We start from the raw sequence: 13,896 nt of genomic DNA, 5'->3' as shown, positions 1-13,896 counted from the left end.
AATAATAATAATAATAATAATAATAATAATAATAATATTATATATATGTACCATTCACTGGTCTCCTATGAGACACCTTACCTCTTATTTGCATATCAAAGCTATTTGCTTTTCCACTGCTAAGAAAAAGCATTACACAGGTTAATATGCATTTCAATGGCTTATCCTATAGCAAACAGATTCTACAAGTCTTGGAAGGGGAAAAAAACAAAAAACAAAACCAACTCTTTCTTTCCTTTTTTTTTAATATCTGTGTGTAATTCTTACATCAAGTATTCATCTCACTATTAACTTTCACTAGGCCCAATTGAAACTATTTGTAATTGACTATGGCATGGGTTAAATAAATGCATCGGTAACTCATAAATTGAGCTTGATGTGACCAAGGAAAGCTGATAATTCTGAGCAGACAGAAAATCAGCTATTCAAAAAATGACCCTCCCAAAATGGCCGCTACTCCTCCCCCTTCCACATCCATGAGGATTACACAAAATGGTGGACAGGCCATGTGGTTAGTCCAAAATGGAGGACAGACCATACGGCTTCCTTTGTCATAAATAAATCACACATCATACAAGCACCAGAAGTTATTTTAGGCCTGAGTTAAAAAAAAAAAAAACTATATCAAGGCTATGCAGCAACTTTTAAATATACTTTTAAACCTACTTAAACAGATAAACAATCCAATCTGAATCAAACACAATATGACTTATTTGAACTTTGTTTTGCAAAAGTAAAAATACATTTTAGCATCTTAAATATTATGAGAAACGCATTGTCCCTTGAATTTCATATCAGCGTCTTACTAATAACACAACAATACACACAGATATGATTTTCTCAGCTTTAGGATGCGTCCACCACAAGCTGATCGACCACAGCGTCGAGTTTATAATGTACAGTGCATCATTATGAACATGATATCGCGGACCAGCCCCCATCAAAGAATGCCAAATTGATTTCTCACAAATATTTAAAATTCCCGCTCTAATATATATTGTAAACGCCTTCACCTCTTATTACCATATCCCATGAATGTGCGCTATACATCGCAAAACACTGCATCCCATAAGATAAAACAATACACCCACACATTATCTGAGTTCCAAAGCTCATTGATGTATATATTTGTTATTAAAAGGATATGGATTCAATATATATATTACAAAGTACAGTATACCTATAGTTACAACTCATACAGTAAGCAGTTAATACATACAGTTACATACAGTTACATACTGTTACATACAGTTTCAGTTACAGGCCAGCGATACAATTACCATTCCCTCCAATGCATCTTATGTCTCTCTCTCTCTCTCTGTAAATAAATACAGGAACTGATCTGCCAGCAAGTCCATCATCCTCTGAGACCAAAAAGCAACTGGCCTTCTGTGTGATAAGCAATGTGTTATTTAGTTTTTGGGGGAGGGGTTCATGATGAGTCACTAGTCTCTTTGTATATGCTGAACAGGTTCAGCCTTGGGGACGTCCAAAGGGCTGGCCTGAGCTTCCTGTCCACTACCTGTTTGGAATATCTATTGTTCTAATAAAAGTGATTTTAGCTTTTATACATTTAATCATAATTCCGTGTTGCAATGTCCTACAACTTAATAACAAGAATCAAATGAATCTACACATTAATCTGGTTGCTTTAATAGTAAATATGACAGGTCTATCTTGTTTCGTTCAAATAATACACATACATGACATTACTTCATTATATAATTTTAAATCATCATGATGTCTGGCGCTTGATATTATTATAGTTATGTACTGTATGAAATAAGTGTCGAATCCATCTCTGTGGCATGTCCGTGTAAATGCGTGTGTTACCATATATTGCTGTGCTCGCTGCACAAATTTGCAAGTATAGCGACTCATAATGTGTGTAGTTTGTATGTTCTTTCTAGGTTGTATTTTTGACTTCGACACTGTCAATCACACACCGATCAGCAGTGCGACTGAAAAGCACCGCTGAAGCCACAGCAAAACTGCTAAGTTTTTAGTAAAATAACTAAGCGCATGCACAGTTAACAGCAAATTGCAGCATAGCGAAAATCGGCAACGAGCGAACAACTCGGAATGACCCCCATATCGCTCATATTAAAGAAATGCACACACACACACAAATAAGTAAGGGCTTTACCTACATATGGTAAAATTAAGGTTTTGAGGAGAAACTGATTTGGTGGTTTTCACTTTGTTCTTTTTGGACTTTATTATATGAATACCCTTAATTATGTGATTTACTTGTTAAGAAAAGGCATCTACAGTAAATAGAATATATATATATATATATATATATATATATATAACTATTATGGGATACGGTCGTTAGGTCGACACAGCATAGGTCGACAGTCATTAGGTCGACTACTGAAGGTTGACAGTCATTAGGTTGACATGGTCAATATGTCGACATGGTCATTAGGTTGACATGTACTAGGTTGACGGGTCAAAAGGTCGACATGAGTTTTTTCACATTTTGTTTTCATTTTTTGGACTTTTTCATACGTGACAATCCACGTGTACTACAATTTGGAACGGTAACCTGTGCCGAAGCATGGCGAGTGAAGCGAGCCATGCGAGGGGACATGGTGCACTAATTGGGGTCCCACTTAGCTTTAAAAAAGAAAATGACACCCAAAAAAGTCCAAATACCATGTCGACTTTTTGACCTGATGACCTAGTACATGTTGACCTAATGACCATGTTGACCTATTGCCTCTGTCAACCTAATGCATGATGACCTTCCATGGTCGACCTAATGACTGTCGACCTAAGTTGAATCGACCCAACGACCCATACCCATTATTATGATGAATAGCCTTTATTCATATGGTACCACAAGGGTTCCCCAGCACCTTACAAAATACTGTAGATGAACAAAACAAGTGACTTTTACACTACAAAACAATGCAGGACAAGTACATGGTTTATAGACATTGCTGCATCAGCGATCATAACACTCAAATAAGCAGCAGGGTGGCAGCATCCGAGGTTTGATGCCGTTGTAGGGAGTACGGAGTAGATAATAGTCAAAGTAAGGGCAGGAGACACCCTGCCAGGGCAATCTTAACAGCAGTGTAGGCCCCTGGGCAAAGTAATGCACTGGGCCCCCTACCCATCCTCCAGCGGTAGGAGCGTCGGGTGCTTTCAGTGGCAGCTTTGATGTCCCGCGGGCGGTAGAGGGTGTTCTTTCTTCTGCTCAGCATGTAGGACCTGGAGCAGTAATTTCTGCTAAGTACTCCTTTACTGCACAGATGGGGCGGAAGGGAGAACACTAAACTGCAGAAGGGGGCATTAGACTGAATGAAGGGGCTCTGGTACATGACTTTCAGGGTAGTAGCGGGTGTTTATACATAGGGGAGGGGTGGATAGTGGAGTGTGCTTAATATTCATAATTTACTGGTGGGAGGGCAGCTTGTCTGACTGCAGATATCTCCAGTTCCTGGAAATAGATTTCTTAACATTTAATGGGGTAAAACACTGGAGAGTCCCATTTTTTAGGAGGTACTGGGGACTGGGACTTGGGGATCAGAGTTCAGGAGCCAGAGCAATCCACCAATGAAAATATGCAACTGCATATTAGGTGTGTGGAGCTGGAGCAGGGACCAGCTGCTTGAAGGCTGATATCTCTGGTTCGGAGCACAGTAGAAACAAGATGTCCAGGAAGAGTCTCAGCTTTCGGAAAATACTTTCATAAAAACTGAACTAAAAGTCAGACATAACCCAAGATATCTGGCTGGGAAGATAGAGTAAATTAACAGGCTCGGATGGGTTCCACCTCTTTGAAGTCAGATATCTCCCGTTCCCCAGGGCTGATTTTCGAAAACCTGGTACCCCTGGAAAGAGGAGACCCTCAGCTATCAGCCTAGTGCTCTTTAACTACTGGAGCCCTTGGGCAAGAGTCCATTGAGCCCATACGAAAAGATGGCCCTGGGCCCTGCTTGTAAGAGCTTACATTCTAAAAGGTAGGTATAGGCAGGCAGAAGTGGTACAGATGGCGTAGACAGTGAGAAAGGAGCAAGGCACAGTGGGATAGGGTGAGAGCTGGATGGCATTGATGAAGAAGTGGGTCTTGAAAGTGGTATCCGTTCAGATGGTCGACAATGTTAAGGTCAACACTCATTAAATCGACCACTATTGGTCGACATTGACATGGTTGACATGGACAAATGGTTGACACATGAAAATTGTTGACACATGAAAAGGTCGGAATGGCTTTTTTTTAAAATAGATTTTTAACCTTTTCATACTTTACCATCCACATGGACTACGATTGGGAATAGTAACCTGTGCTGAGCTTCTGCGGTAGCGGAGCGAGGCACCTTGCCCGCAGTATGGAGAGTGAAGCAAGCCATGCAAGGAGACATGGCACACTAATTGGGGTTCCTGGTCATTTTATGGGAAAAATTACACCAAAAACAGTTCAAAAATCCATATCGACCTTTTCATGTGTCGACTATTTGCCCATGTCGACATGTCAATGTCGATCAATCGTGGTCGACCTAATGACTGTCGACCTTAACATTGTCAACCATTTATACCGGAACCCTTGAAAGTCCCTGTGAAATTTTGAAGTGAGGAGGACAGTCATATAGGGAAAGAATTCCAGTGTTAGGGAGCAGCACAGACAAAATCTTGAAAGCAGGATTCGGAGGAAGTAATAATTTGGCTGGAAAGGTGAAATGCATTTGTGGAGTGAAGAAGGTGGGCGGGAGAGTGAAGGTAGGTTAGGTTAGAGATGTAAATGAAAGAAGATTGGGCGAGGGCTTTGTAAGTGTGAGAAGCTTGAATTAGGTTCTGAAGGGTAAGGGAAAGACAGAGAGGGCTTGTAGGAGAGGAGAGGTGGACGTAGTACATTTGGAGAGAAAGATGATCCGGACAACAGCATTAAGGACAGGTGTAAGTAGGGAGAGTTGGGAGTCTGGGAGGCCAGACAGGAGGATGATACAGTATTCCAAATTGGAGATGACTAATAAGTAGATGGGGGTCTTAGTTGCCTCCAGGGTGAGAAAGGGTTTGATCATACAAATATTTCTGAGATGAGAATTGGAGGACTGTGAAATGTACTGAACACAGTACAAATGAAGGCTAGTGAATATGGTTGTGCTGTCAATAGATAATGGAATAGTGGGAGGTGAGGTTAGCGTTCAGAAAGGTAGGAGAACAGCAAGGAGAGAGCAGTATCCATGTAGACCGAGGAAGTGAACGATTTGCAAGGGACAGTGGTGCAGTGTCAAAAGCAGCAGAGAGCTTGTAAAGAATAATGAACATAAAACCATTTTTTATGATTAAAAGGTGTATTTACTAGAGATGAGCGGGTTCGGTTCGCCGAGATCCGAACCCCCCCGAACTTCACGTGCTTTTCATGGGTCCGAGGCAGCCTCAGATCTTCCCGCCTTGCTCGGTTAACCCGAACGAGGCTGAACGTCATCATCCCGCTGTCGGATTCTCGCGAGATTCATATTCCATATAAAGAGCCGCGCGTCGCCGCCATTTTCACTCGTGCATTGGAGATTGAGCAGAGAGGATGTGGCTACATTCTCTGCCTGAAAAGCTCAATATCTGTGCTCAGTGTGCTGCAAATATCTGTGCTCAGTGTGCTGCATTGTGGTGACCACCAGTATATTATAGTGGTACAGTACAGTAGGCCATTGCTATATCTTGCAGCTCTGTGTCAGACTCCGTTCTAGACAGTATCCTGATCAGTGCTCAATATATGCTGCATTGTTGTGTGACCAGTATATACTATATAGTAGTACAGTGCAGCATTTTTGTGACCACCAGTATATAGTAGTACAGTACAGTAGGCCATTGCTGTATCTTGCAGCTCCATGTCACTTCAAGTATCCATATCTGTGCTGCATTGGAGTAGTATAGTACAGTGCAGCATTTTGGTGACTACCAGTATATAGTAGTACAGTACAGTAGGCCATTGCTGTATCTTGCAGCTCCGTGTCACTTCAAGTATCCATATCTGTGCTGCATTGTTGTGAGTAGTATAGTACAGTGCAGCATTTTGGTGACCACCAGTATATAGTAGTACAGTACAGTAGGCCATTGCTGTATCCTGCAGCTCCGTGTCACTTCTAGTATCCATATCTGTGCTGCATTGTTATGAGCAGTATATAGTAGTACAGTGCAGTATTTGGGTGACCACCAGTATATATAGTAGTACAGTACAGTAGGCCATTGCTGTCTCTTGCAGCTCTGTGTCACTTCAAGTATCCATATCTGTGCTGCATTGTTGTGAGCAGTATATAGTAGTACAGTGCAGCATTTTGGTGACCACCAGTATATATAGTAGTACAGTACAGTATGCCATTGCTGTATCTTGCAGATCCGTGTCACTTCTAGTATCCTGAACAGTGCTCAGTATCACTGCTCAGTGTCATGTCAGAACAAAATGTTTTGGAGGTTGTGGAGGTGTCTTCCTCAGAGGAGTCTGTACCAGGTACTCAGGATTGCCTTGAGTGGTTTCACCCCATTAGGATGGAGACAGAATGGCTGTATAGCCTAGGAAATATGATTCCTCAGAGTTCATTAAGGCATACTCTATTAAGTTGCTGGAAAAAAGCTACGAAGAATACTCTAGATATGGATCAGTCCATTTCATCTAGGACCCCCTCAGCTCCAGATACACAGGTCTTGCAGGCCAACGCCAAGATCAATGCCGACACAGGGATCAACACAGAAGTTAGAGGAGGGCACTATGATAGATTGGAAAATAAAATTCAGCAATTTATCAATGCCATTAGGGATGTGTTAGAAATACCTATACAAATAGAGGTAAATTCTTGTATGCTAACTGCAAAATCATTAGTGACATTCCCGGTTTCAAAAGAGTTGAATACCCTATTTGAAAGATCCTGGTTAAACCCAGAAGAGGTTTTTCACATCCCCAATAAAGTACTTAAGACATATCCCTTTCCTGAGGAGGATAGAAGGAGATGGAGATTCCTCCCATAATGGACATTTCGGTGTCCAGGCCATCAGGGGTAATTACATTACCTGTACCAGGCTCGGCCTCGTTAAAGGAGCCGACAGACCGCAAGATAGAGACAACTCTAAAATCCATTTCCACGGCTACTGGAGCCGCCCTTAGACCACTATTGCATGCACTTGGGTAGCTAGGGCTATGTTAAAATGGTCAGACAATTTAATAGAAGACCTTGATACAATCCATAGGGACGATGTTGTCTTGATTCTAGGTCACATAAAGGATTCGGCTAAATTCATGGTGAAAGCCATGAGGGACATTGGGCTGATGACTTCTAGAGCATCCTCCATGGCAGTAGCGGCTCGCAGAGGTCTCTGGATCCGCCAATGGAACGCAGATGCCGAATCCAAGAGGTACTTCCCCTTCGCAGGTGAGACACTGCTTGGGGACACTCTGAATACAAACCCTTCCGCAGCACCACCTGGGAGAAGACGTAACTTTGCTTCTCTGATGCAGTCCCCTTGGGCTGCCAGATCGATAAAATTTGGGAGGGCCTACTTCTGCACGAGGCTAGGCCATAGAAAGAGCAGAAAGTCTGAACCCTCTACACGTGCACGGGTTCAGAGGTTGGATTCTACTCCCTTAGCATCCTCAGCGTGACGCGGAAGGACTCCCATGTGGGGGTCCACTGGGGGGGATCTCATCTACATCACTACAGGGGAGCATTAGTGATTATAATTATATCCCAGGTAATAAAAATGATTACCCAGGGTTACAAACTGGATTCAGGAGTTTCCCCCTCGCTGTTTGTTTAATCATCCCTGCCAATTGTTAGGACAGTGGGCTTGTCCCTGTCATATAAAAAAAGTTTTTTTCAAAGTGCCATCATGTATGACACTTCCGTATATGTCCAGTGGTACTGCCATTTGATATAATTCCCGACATTACTGCCATTTAATTCCAGTGATTTTGTAATTTTCTTCCAGTGATTTGGACCAATAATACCATTGATTAGAACGAATAATTCCTGTGAAACTGGCTTTTCATTTTAGTGATTTTGTCCTTTTCTTCCAGTGATTTGTCCAATAAATAATACCATTGACTAAAACAAATAATTCCGGTGACATTGAGGTGTTTGTGTCGCTTAGCTTAGCCATCCAGCGACCGCCATCCAGCGACCTTGGTGCACCTATTTTTTTCTTTGCATCATGTGCTGTTTGGGGACTATTTTTTTAAGTGCCATCCTGTCTAACACTGCAGTGTCACTCCTAGATGGGCCAGATGTTTGTGCCGGCCACTTGGGTCGCTTAGCTTAGCCAACCAGCGACCACCATCCAGCGACCTTGGTGCACCTCTTTTTTTCTTTGCATCATGTGCTGTTTGGGGGCTATTTTTTTTAAGTACCCTCCTGTCTGACACTGCAGTGCCACTCCTAGATGGGCCAGGTGTTTGTGTCGGCCACTTGGGTCGCTTAGCTTAGTCATCCAGCGACCGCCATCCAGAGACCTTGGTGCACCTCTTTCTTTTTTTGCATCATGTGCTGTTTGGGGACTATTTTTTTAATTGCCATCCTGTCTGACACTGCAGTGCCACTCCTAGATGGGCCAGGTGTTTGTGCCGGCAACTTGGGTCGCTTAGCTTAGCCATCCAGCGACCGCCATCCAGCGACCTTGGTGCACCTCTTTTTTTCTTTGCATCATGTGCTGTTTGTGCCAATTTTTTTAAGTGCCATCCTTTCTGACACTGCAGTGCCACTCCTAGATGGGCCAGGTGTTTGTGTCGCCCACTTGGGTCACTTAGCTTGGTCATCCAGTGACCTCGGTGCAAATTTTAGGACTAAAAATAATATTGTGAGGTGTGAGGTGTTCAGAATAGACTGGAAATGAGTGGAAATTATGGTTATTGAGGTTAATAATACTATAGGATCAAAATTACCCCCAAATTCTATGATTTAAGCTGTTTTTGAGGGGTTTTTGAAAAAAAAACACCCAAATCCAAAACACACTCGAATCCGGCAAATAATTTTAAGGAAGGTTTTGCCAAAATGCGTCCGAATTCAAAACACGGCCGCGGAACCGAATCCAAAACCAAAACACAAAACCCAAAAAATTTCCGCTGCACATCTTTAGTATTTACCAATGTCGCACAAAAAAAATGATAATTGTAATCTTTTAAAGTTAATTATCGGGGAAATGTATTAATAAACAAATGCAGAGACATGCTTAGATAGAACACCCATTCCAGCCAAGTGTTAAAAGTAAGTTAATTGCTTACGCAATCACTATACTCATCATTCGTACTAACCATTCACGGTCATTGAGCAATACGCCAGTGGCGTAAATCTCGTATTCCAAGTGACTTCCACACATATAAGACTGTCTACCATTCTTATCATAATACTTTGGACACTGCCAAACAAACATATTTCAAACTCTCATCTCTGCTCAAGCCTCTACCCCCAAATGACTTTTTAATGCATTTAAATCACTTCTCAACCCTCCTTCACCAAACCCGCCAGCCACCATCAAGGCGCAAGATCTTGCTTCCTACTTCAAGGACATGCTCTTCCTCAACCAATGATCCACTCAATTCCTTACCTGAACCCTCTGGCACTTTCTCTCCATTTGATCCCACTAATGAAGATGAAGTATCAACACTCCCGTGTCCTCTAACACGTTTCGCTCTTTTTATGGAGCTTTTTCAAAGAAAGCTCCATAAAAAGAGCGATACTGGATACTGCAGCGGTGTGTTCATTAGGGAGGACGGAGACGTCCGTTGCCTCCCAGCCACATCCCGATACCACAGCATGGATGTCTACAGCCGGACTCACCTACTAAACACAATTGAATGGTGAGATTGTTTTGATTACAGGCTGTTGCCTATCAGTGTATCACAAATTTATTTCTATGGGTGAACTTTTGGCATGGAAATAAACATTCCTTTCATACAGTTGTGACCACTGTAAAACAGAATTGCACCTGGAACTTAACCGCTCCAATTTATGTGGATAAATGATCGTGGTTTTCATCTCAGTATACTGGCCGGGGAACCGAATCCGGTTCAGAGATTGCATTTTGATCCACCTCCATATATATATAAGTATCCAATTGCGGTCTGGTGTATTCATATACATTGCAAAGTTTTTAGTATTGTAGTTTTTATTACATGCATGTAAAGATAAAAGTTAATTCATATAAGGCACTTTGGTTATAATTGTACAATGTTTAAGTATTTTATGCATTAAATTCATATATTCTTTATTTATATATGTATATGTGACTTCACTCATTTCAAAAAACCTGAGAGAGCGCAGAGTGACCTAGAAATTATTGCAGTTACCTTCCTGTTGTCAAAATAGGAGTGTATATACCCGTATTGTGCTTACACAGGGACAATTGACACTCTGCAGCTATTATTATTAACTTTTTCTAATTATTTCTTGTTCTTCTAAGAAATACATATTTATTGGGTTATTGGATTGTCAATAGGCAATCTAATTAATATCAGCGCCAAGAAACAATTTTTTGTTAGAATATTAACCATACTACACCAACATACATCTTTTCGCTTATCTCACAATATCTCCAAACCCGGCCCCTTCACTCTTTACAAGATCTACGTCTCTCATCCACACTCATTACTTGCTCCCATGCATGATTACAGGACTTTCTGCGGGCAGCACCCACTCTGTGGAATGCTCTACCACGTACAATAAGACTCTCCTCTAATCTGCGTTCCCTGAAAACTCATCTATTCAGACAAGCTTATCAAATTCCATAACTGATTACATTACCTTCATAGCTTTCCTATCCAATGATATCCCCACAGTACAGTACACACATATCCCCCATATATTTTCTTTCTTCACGCTCCGATCCTCCTGACCCTGGTTCATCACTACTGTGATGTGATATCATACCGCCCACCAAGAACCTTTGCAAGCTGGTGGACAACTGCTGTATGCAATAGATAGCACCTATCCTCGTGTATCAATGCCTATTTTCCCATAGATTGTAAGCTTGCAAGCAGGGCCCTCCTACCTCTATGACTGTTTGTTTTTACCCGGTTTTGTCTTCTAATTGTGTCCAGTTGTAGAGCACAATGGAATTTACTGCACTATATAAGAAACTGCTAATAAATAAATAAATAATACACATATTTGTGGCATTTACTAGAAAGGGATCCTACTAATCCCTCTCCCGAAAAAAAGTTGCTAAATATAACCCATAGTCTACAATGGCTGATGCAATTTGAAGATGGAGTTTGCCAAGTTTCACCAGAGGCCGCAATTTGAAGGACATGCTTGTTGTTAATGATATCTCATGTTTGCAACCGGCCCCTAGGGGCACTTTTCTGACAAGGATACCCGGTTGCAGTTATATGGAGATGGGCCCCAATTTCACACACCCGTTGACTGGCAAACGGATGCACATCAAACATGTACCTACCTGCTCAAGTAAATATGTAATTTACTTTATCCGCTGTCCCTGTGGAATGTTCTTCTATGTGGGCAAAACCACCTGCACTTTTAAAGAAAGAATGGTGACGCACAGAATGTCGATTCGCCAGTCTTTGGAAGGTTCTGATTCCGAGCAACCGGTGGCAAGGCACTTTAGGGCGTAGAGACACGGCTTGGCGACCTTGCGCTATAAAATCATCAACCACGTCCCCCCTAATATAAGGGGTGGGGATCGAGGCAGACGTCTGCTCCAATTGGAGACCAGATGGATACATACCTTGAATACCATAGCCCCTTTGGGTCTTAATGAACAAATCAATTGCTAATGTTTTATGTAGTGCTATACTATATATTCTGGTTTTGAGTATTGAGGTATATAATTGGTACTGCTGACTAGATGTTAATCTCTTTGGGGCACTTTAAACAGGATGTTCTGCTGCTCAGACTTCCATATGTTATAAGATATGTATTTTCTATTAGACTGTCATATCGCTAATGTGGTGTACTGCTGACTGTAGCATTTCTCCTTCTTTGGGTGACGGCACTGTTTGTTTATCTTTACTTGTTGCCAGGAGATGCCGGGACCGGAACTGGCCCTGAGGAGCGCCCGTTGCAACAGTGTGACGTCACCAACCCGGCATCTCGCATGTGGAACGCGCATCCTGGTTCACTGGGTGACTACTATTTAGGTAAACCTCTTTGTATTGTTATTTGTTCTGACGAAAGTTTAAGCCATTAAACTGAAATGGTAACTGGCTCGGGATGTTGCTAGTCGCCTGATTTATTCAGTTTTACCAAGACCCACGAGTGCCGCCTTACAAACCCCCCCCCCTCTCTCTCTCTCTCTCTCTCTCTCTCTCTCTCTCTATATATATATATATATATATATGAAGGGGCATCATACCATGGCCTTTCTCTGGGATCAGTTTTGTCATGCCTCTTCCCCTCGAGGCATGCACCTTATGTCCTTATTGGAAAAATGGGGAGGAGGGGGCAACTTGCTCTCTGGCACAGGGCACCAAAATTTTACTTACGGCATTGATCTTTATCTTACAAACTAATATTATCTTACTTTGTATCTTTTCTTACAATATCTCCACCCAAAGCTTCTGTAGTCTCCACTGAGAGAACTTGGGCACACCTCAGCTGGTAAGTCACATCCTCCTAGTCATTTATTTCTAATACAGACCCTTAGGTAAAACATGTGGGTCTATCTACTAACCCTTGGAGAAAGATAAAGTGGACGGGGATAAAGTACCAACCTACAACTGTTAGGAGCTGATTGACTGGTACTTTATCTCCGTCTACTTTATGTCTCTCTAAGGCTTAGTACATAGACCCCTAGGTTATTTTAATTAATAAAGTGCACATAAAACATGAGTACTGTAAATGTATTGCTCTGGATCACTTCTTCTCCCAGGAACACATACAGCACAAAACAACAATTTAGACTGAGTAAACAAGAAAAGTGATAATCAGTTTACTACTGCCAACAAAGGGTGGGATGCATGATGCTTTTTATTTTGAATGTGATGCACCCCACCACTCACTGCACGCACGTCAGGATTTAATAACACCACATGCATGAAGATTTAAACAAAGGACAACTCTCCTGATGAGAGGTGAGAGGTACGAGTCTATATTCATTCAGGTTTATCTCTATAATGGCAAATACCCAAATATTCTTTGTGCAGAACTGCGGGGGTTGTTGGGAGTTATCGGATTGTATCCCCCTAGGAGGGAAATATGAACAGAAGCTCATATTCTTCTACTGGGTCCCGGTACAAGCTTCGGAATCTATCACACTCTGAAGCTTGGTGCATATGCAGTAACAGACAAACCTCTGAAAATGTCATTTTCGGAGGCTTGACCACAAAATCCATTTTGATGCATTCTGCACATGGGCCCTCATTCCGAGTTGTTCGCTCGCAAGCTGTTTTTAGCAGCTTTACACACGCTAAGCCGCCGCCTACTGGGAGTGAATCTTAGCATCTTAAAATTGCGAATTAAAGATTCTCAAAATTGCGATTACACACCTCTTAGCAGTTTCTGAGTAGCTTCAAACTTACTCGGCATCTGCGATCAGTTCAGTGCTTGTCGTTCCTGGTTTGACGTCACAAACACACCCAGCGTTCGCCCAGACACTCCTCCGTTTCTCCAGCCACTCCCGCGTTTTTCCCAGAAACGGAAGCGTTTTTTCACACACACCCATAAAACGGCCAGTTTCCGCCCAGAAACACCCACTTCCTGTCAATCACATTACGATCACCAGAACGAAGAAAAAACTGTGAGTAAAATTCCTAACTGCATAGCAAATTAACTTGGCGCAGTCGCAGTGCGAACATTGCGCATGCGCACTAAGCGGAAAATCGCTGCGATGCGAAGAAATTTACCGAGCGAACAACTCGGAATGACCCCCAAAATCTTCACCTCCCCTCCACACCTTCAAAACTCTTTAGTTTAACTGAATGGGTAAATTCCCTCCCTTGTT

The sequence above is a fragment of the Pseudophryne corroboree genome, chromosome 2, assembly GCF_028390025.1.
Source record: "Pseudophryne corroboree isolate aPseCor3 chromosome 2, aPseCor3.hap2, whole genome shotgun sequence".
Classification (NCBI taxonomy): domain Eukaryota; kingdom Metazoa; phylum Chordata; class Amphibia; order Anura; family Myobatrachidae; genus Pseudophryne; species Pseudophryne corroboree.
This window is presented reverse-complemented; position numbering follows the sequence as displayed.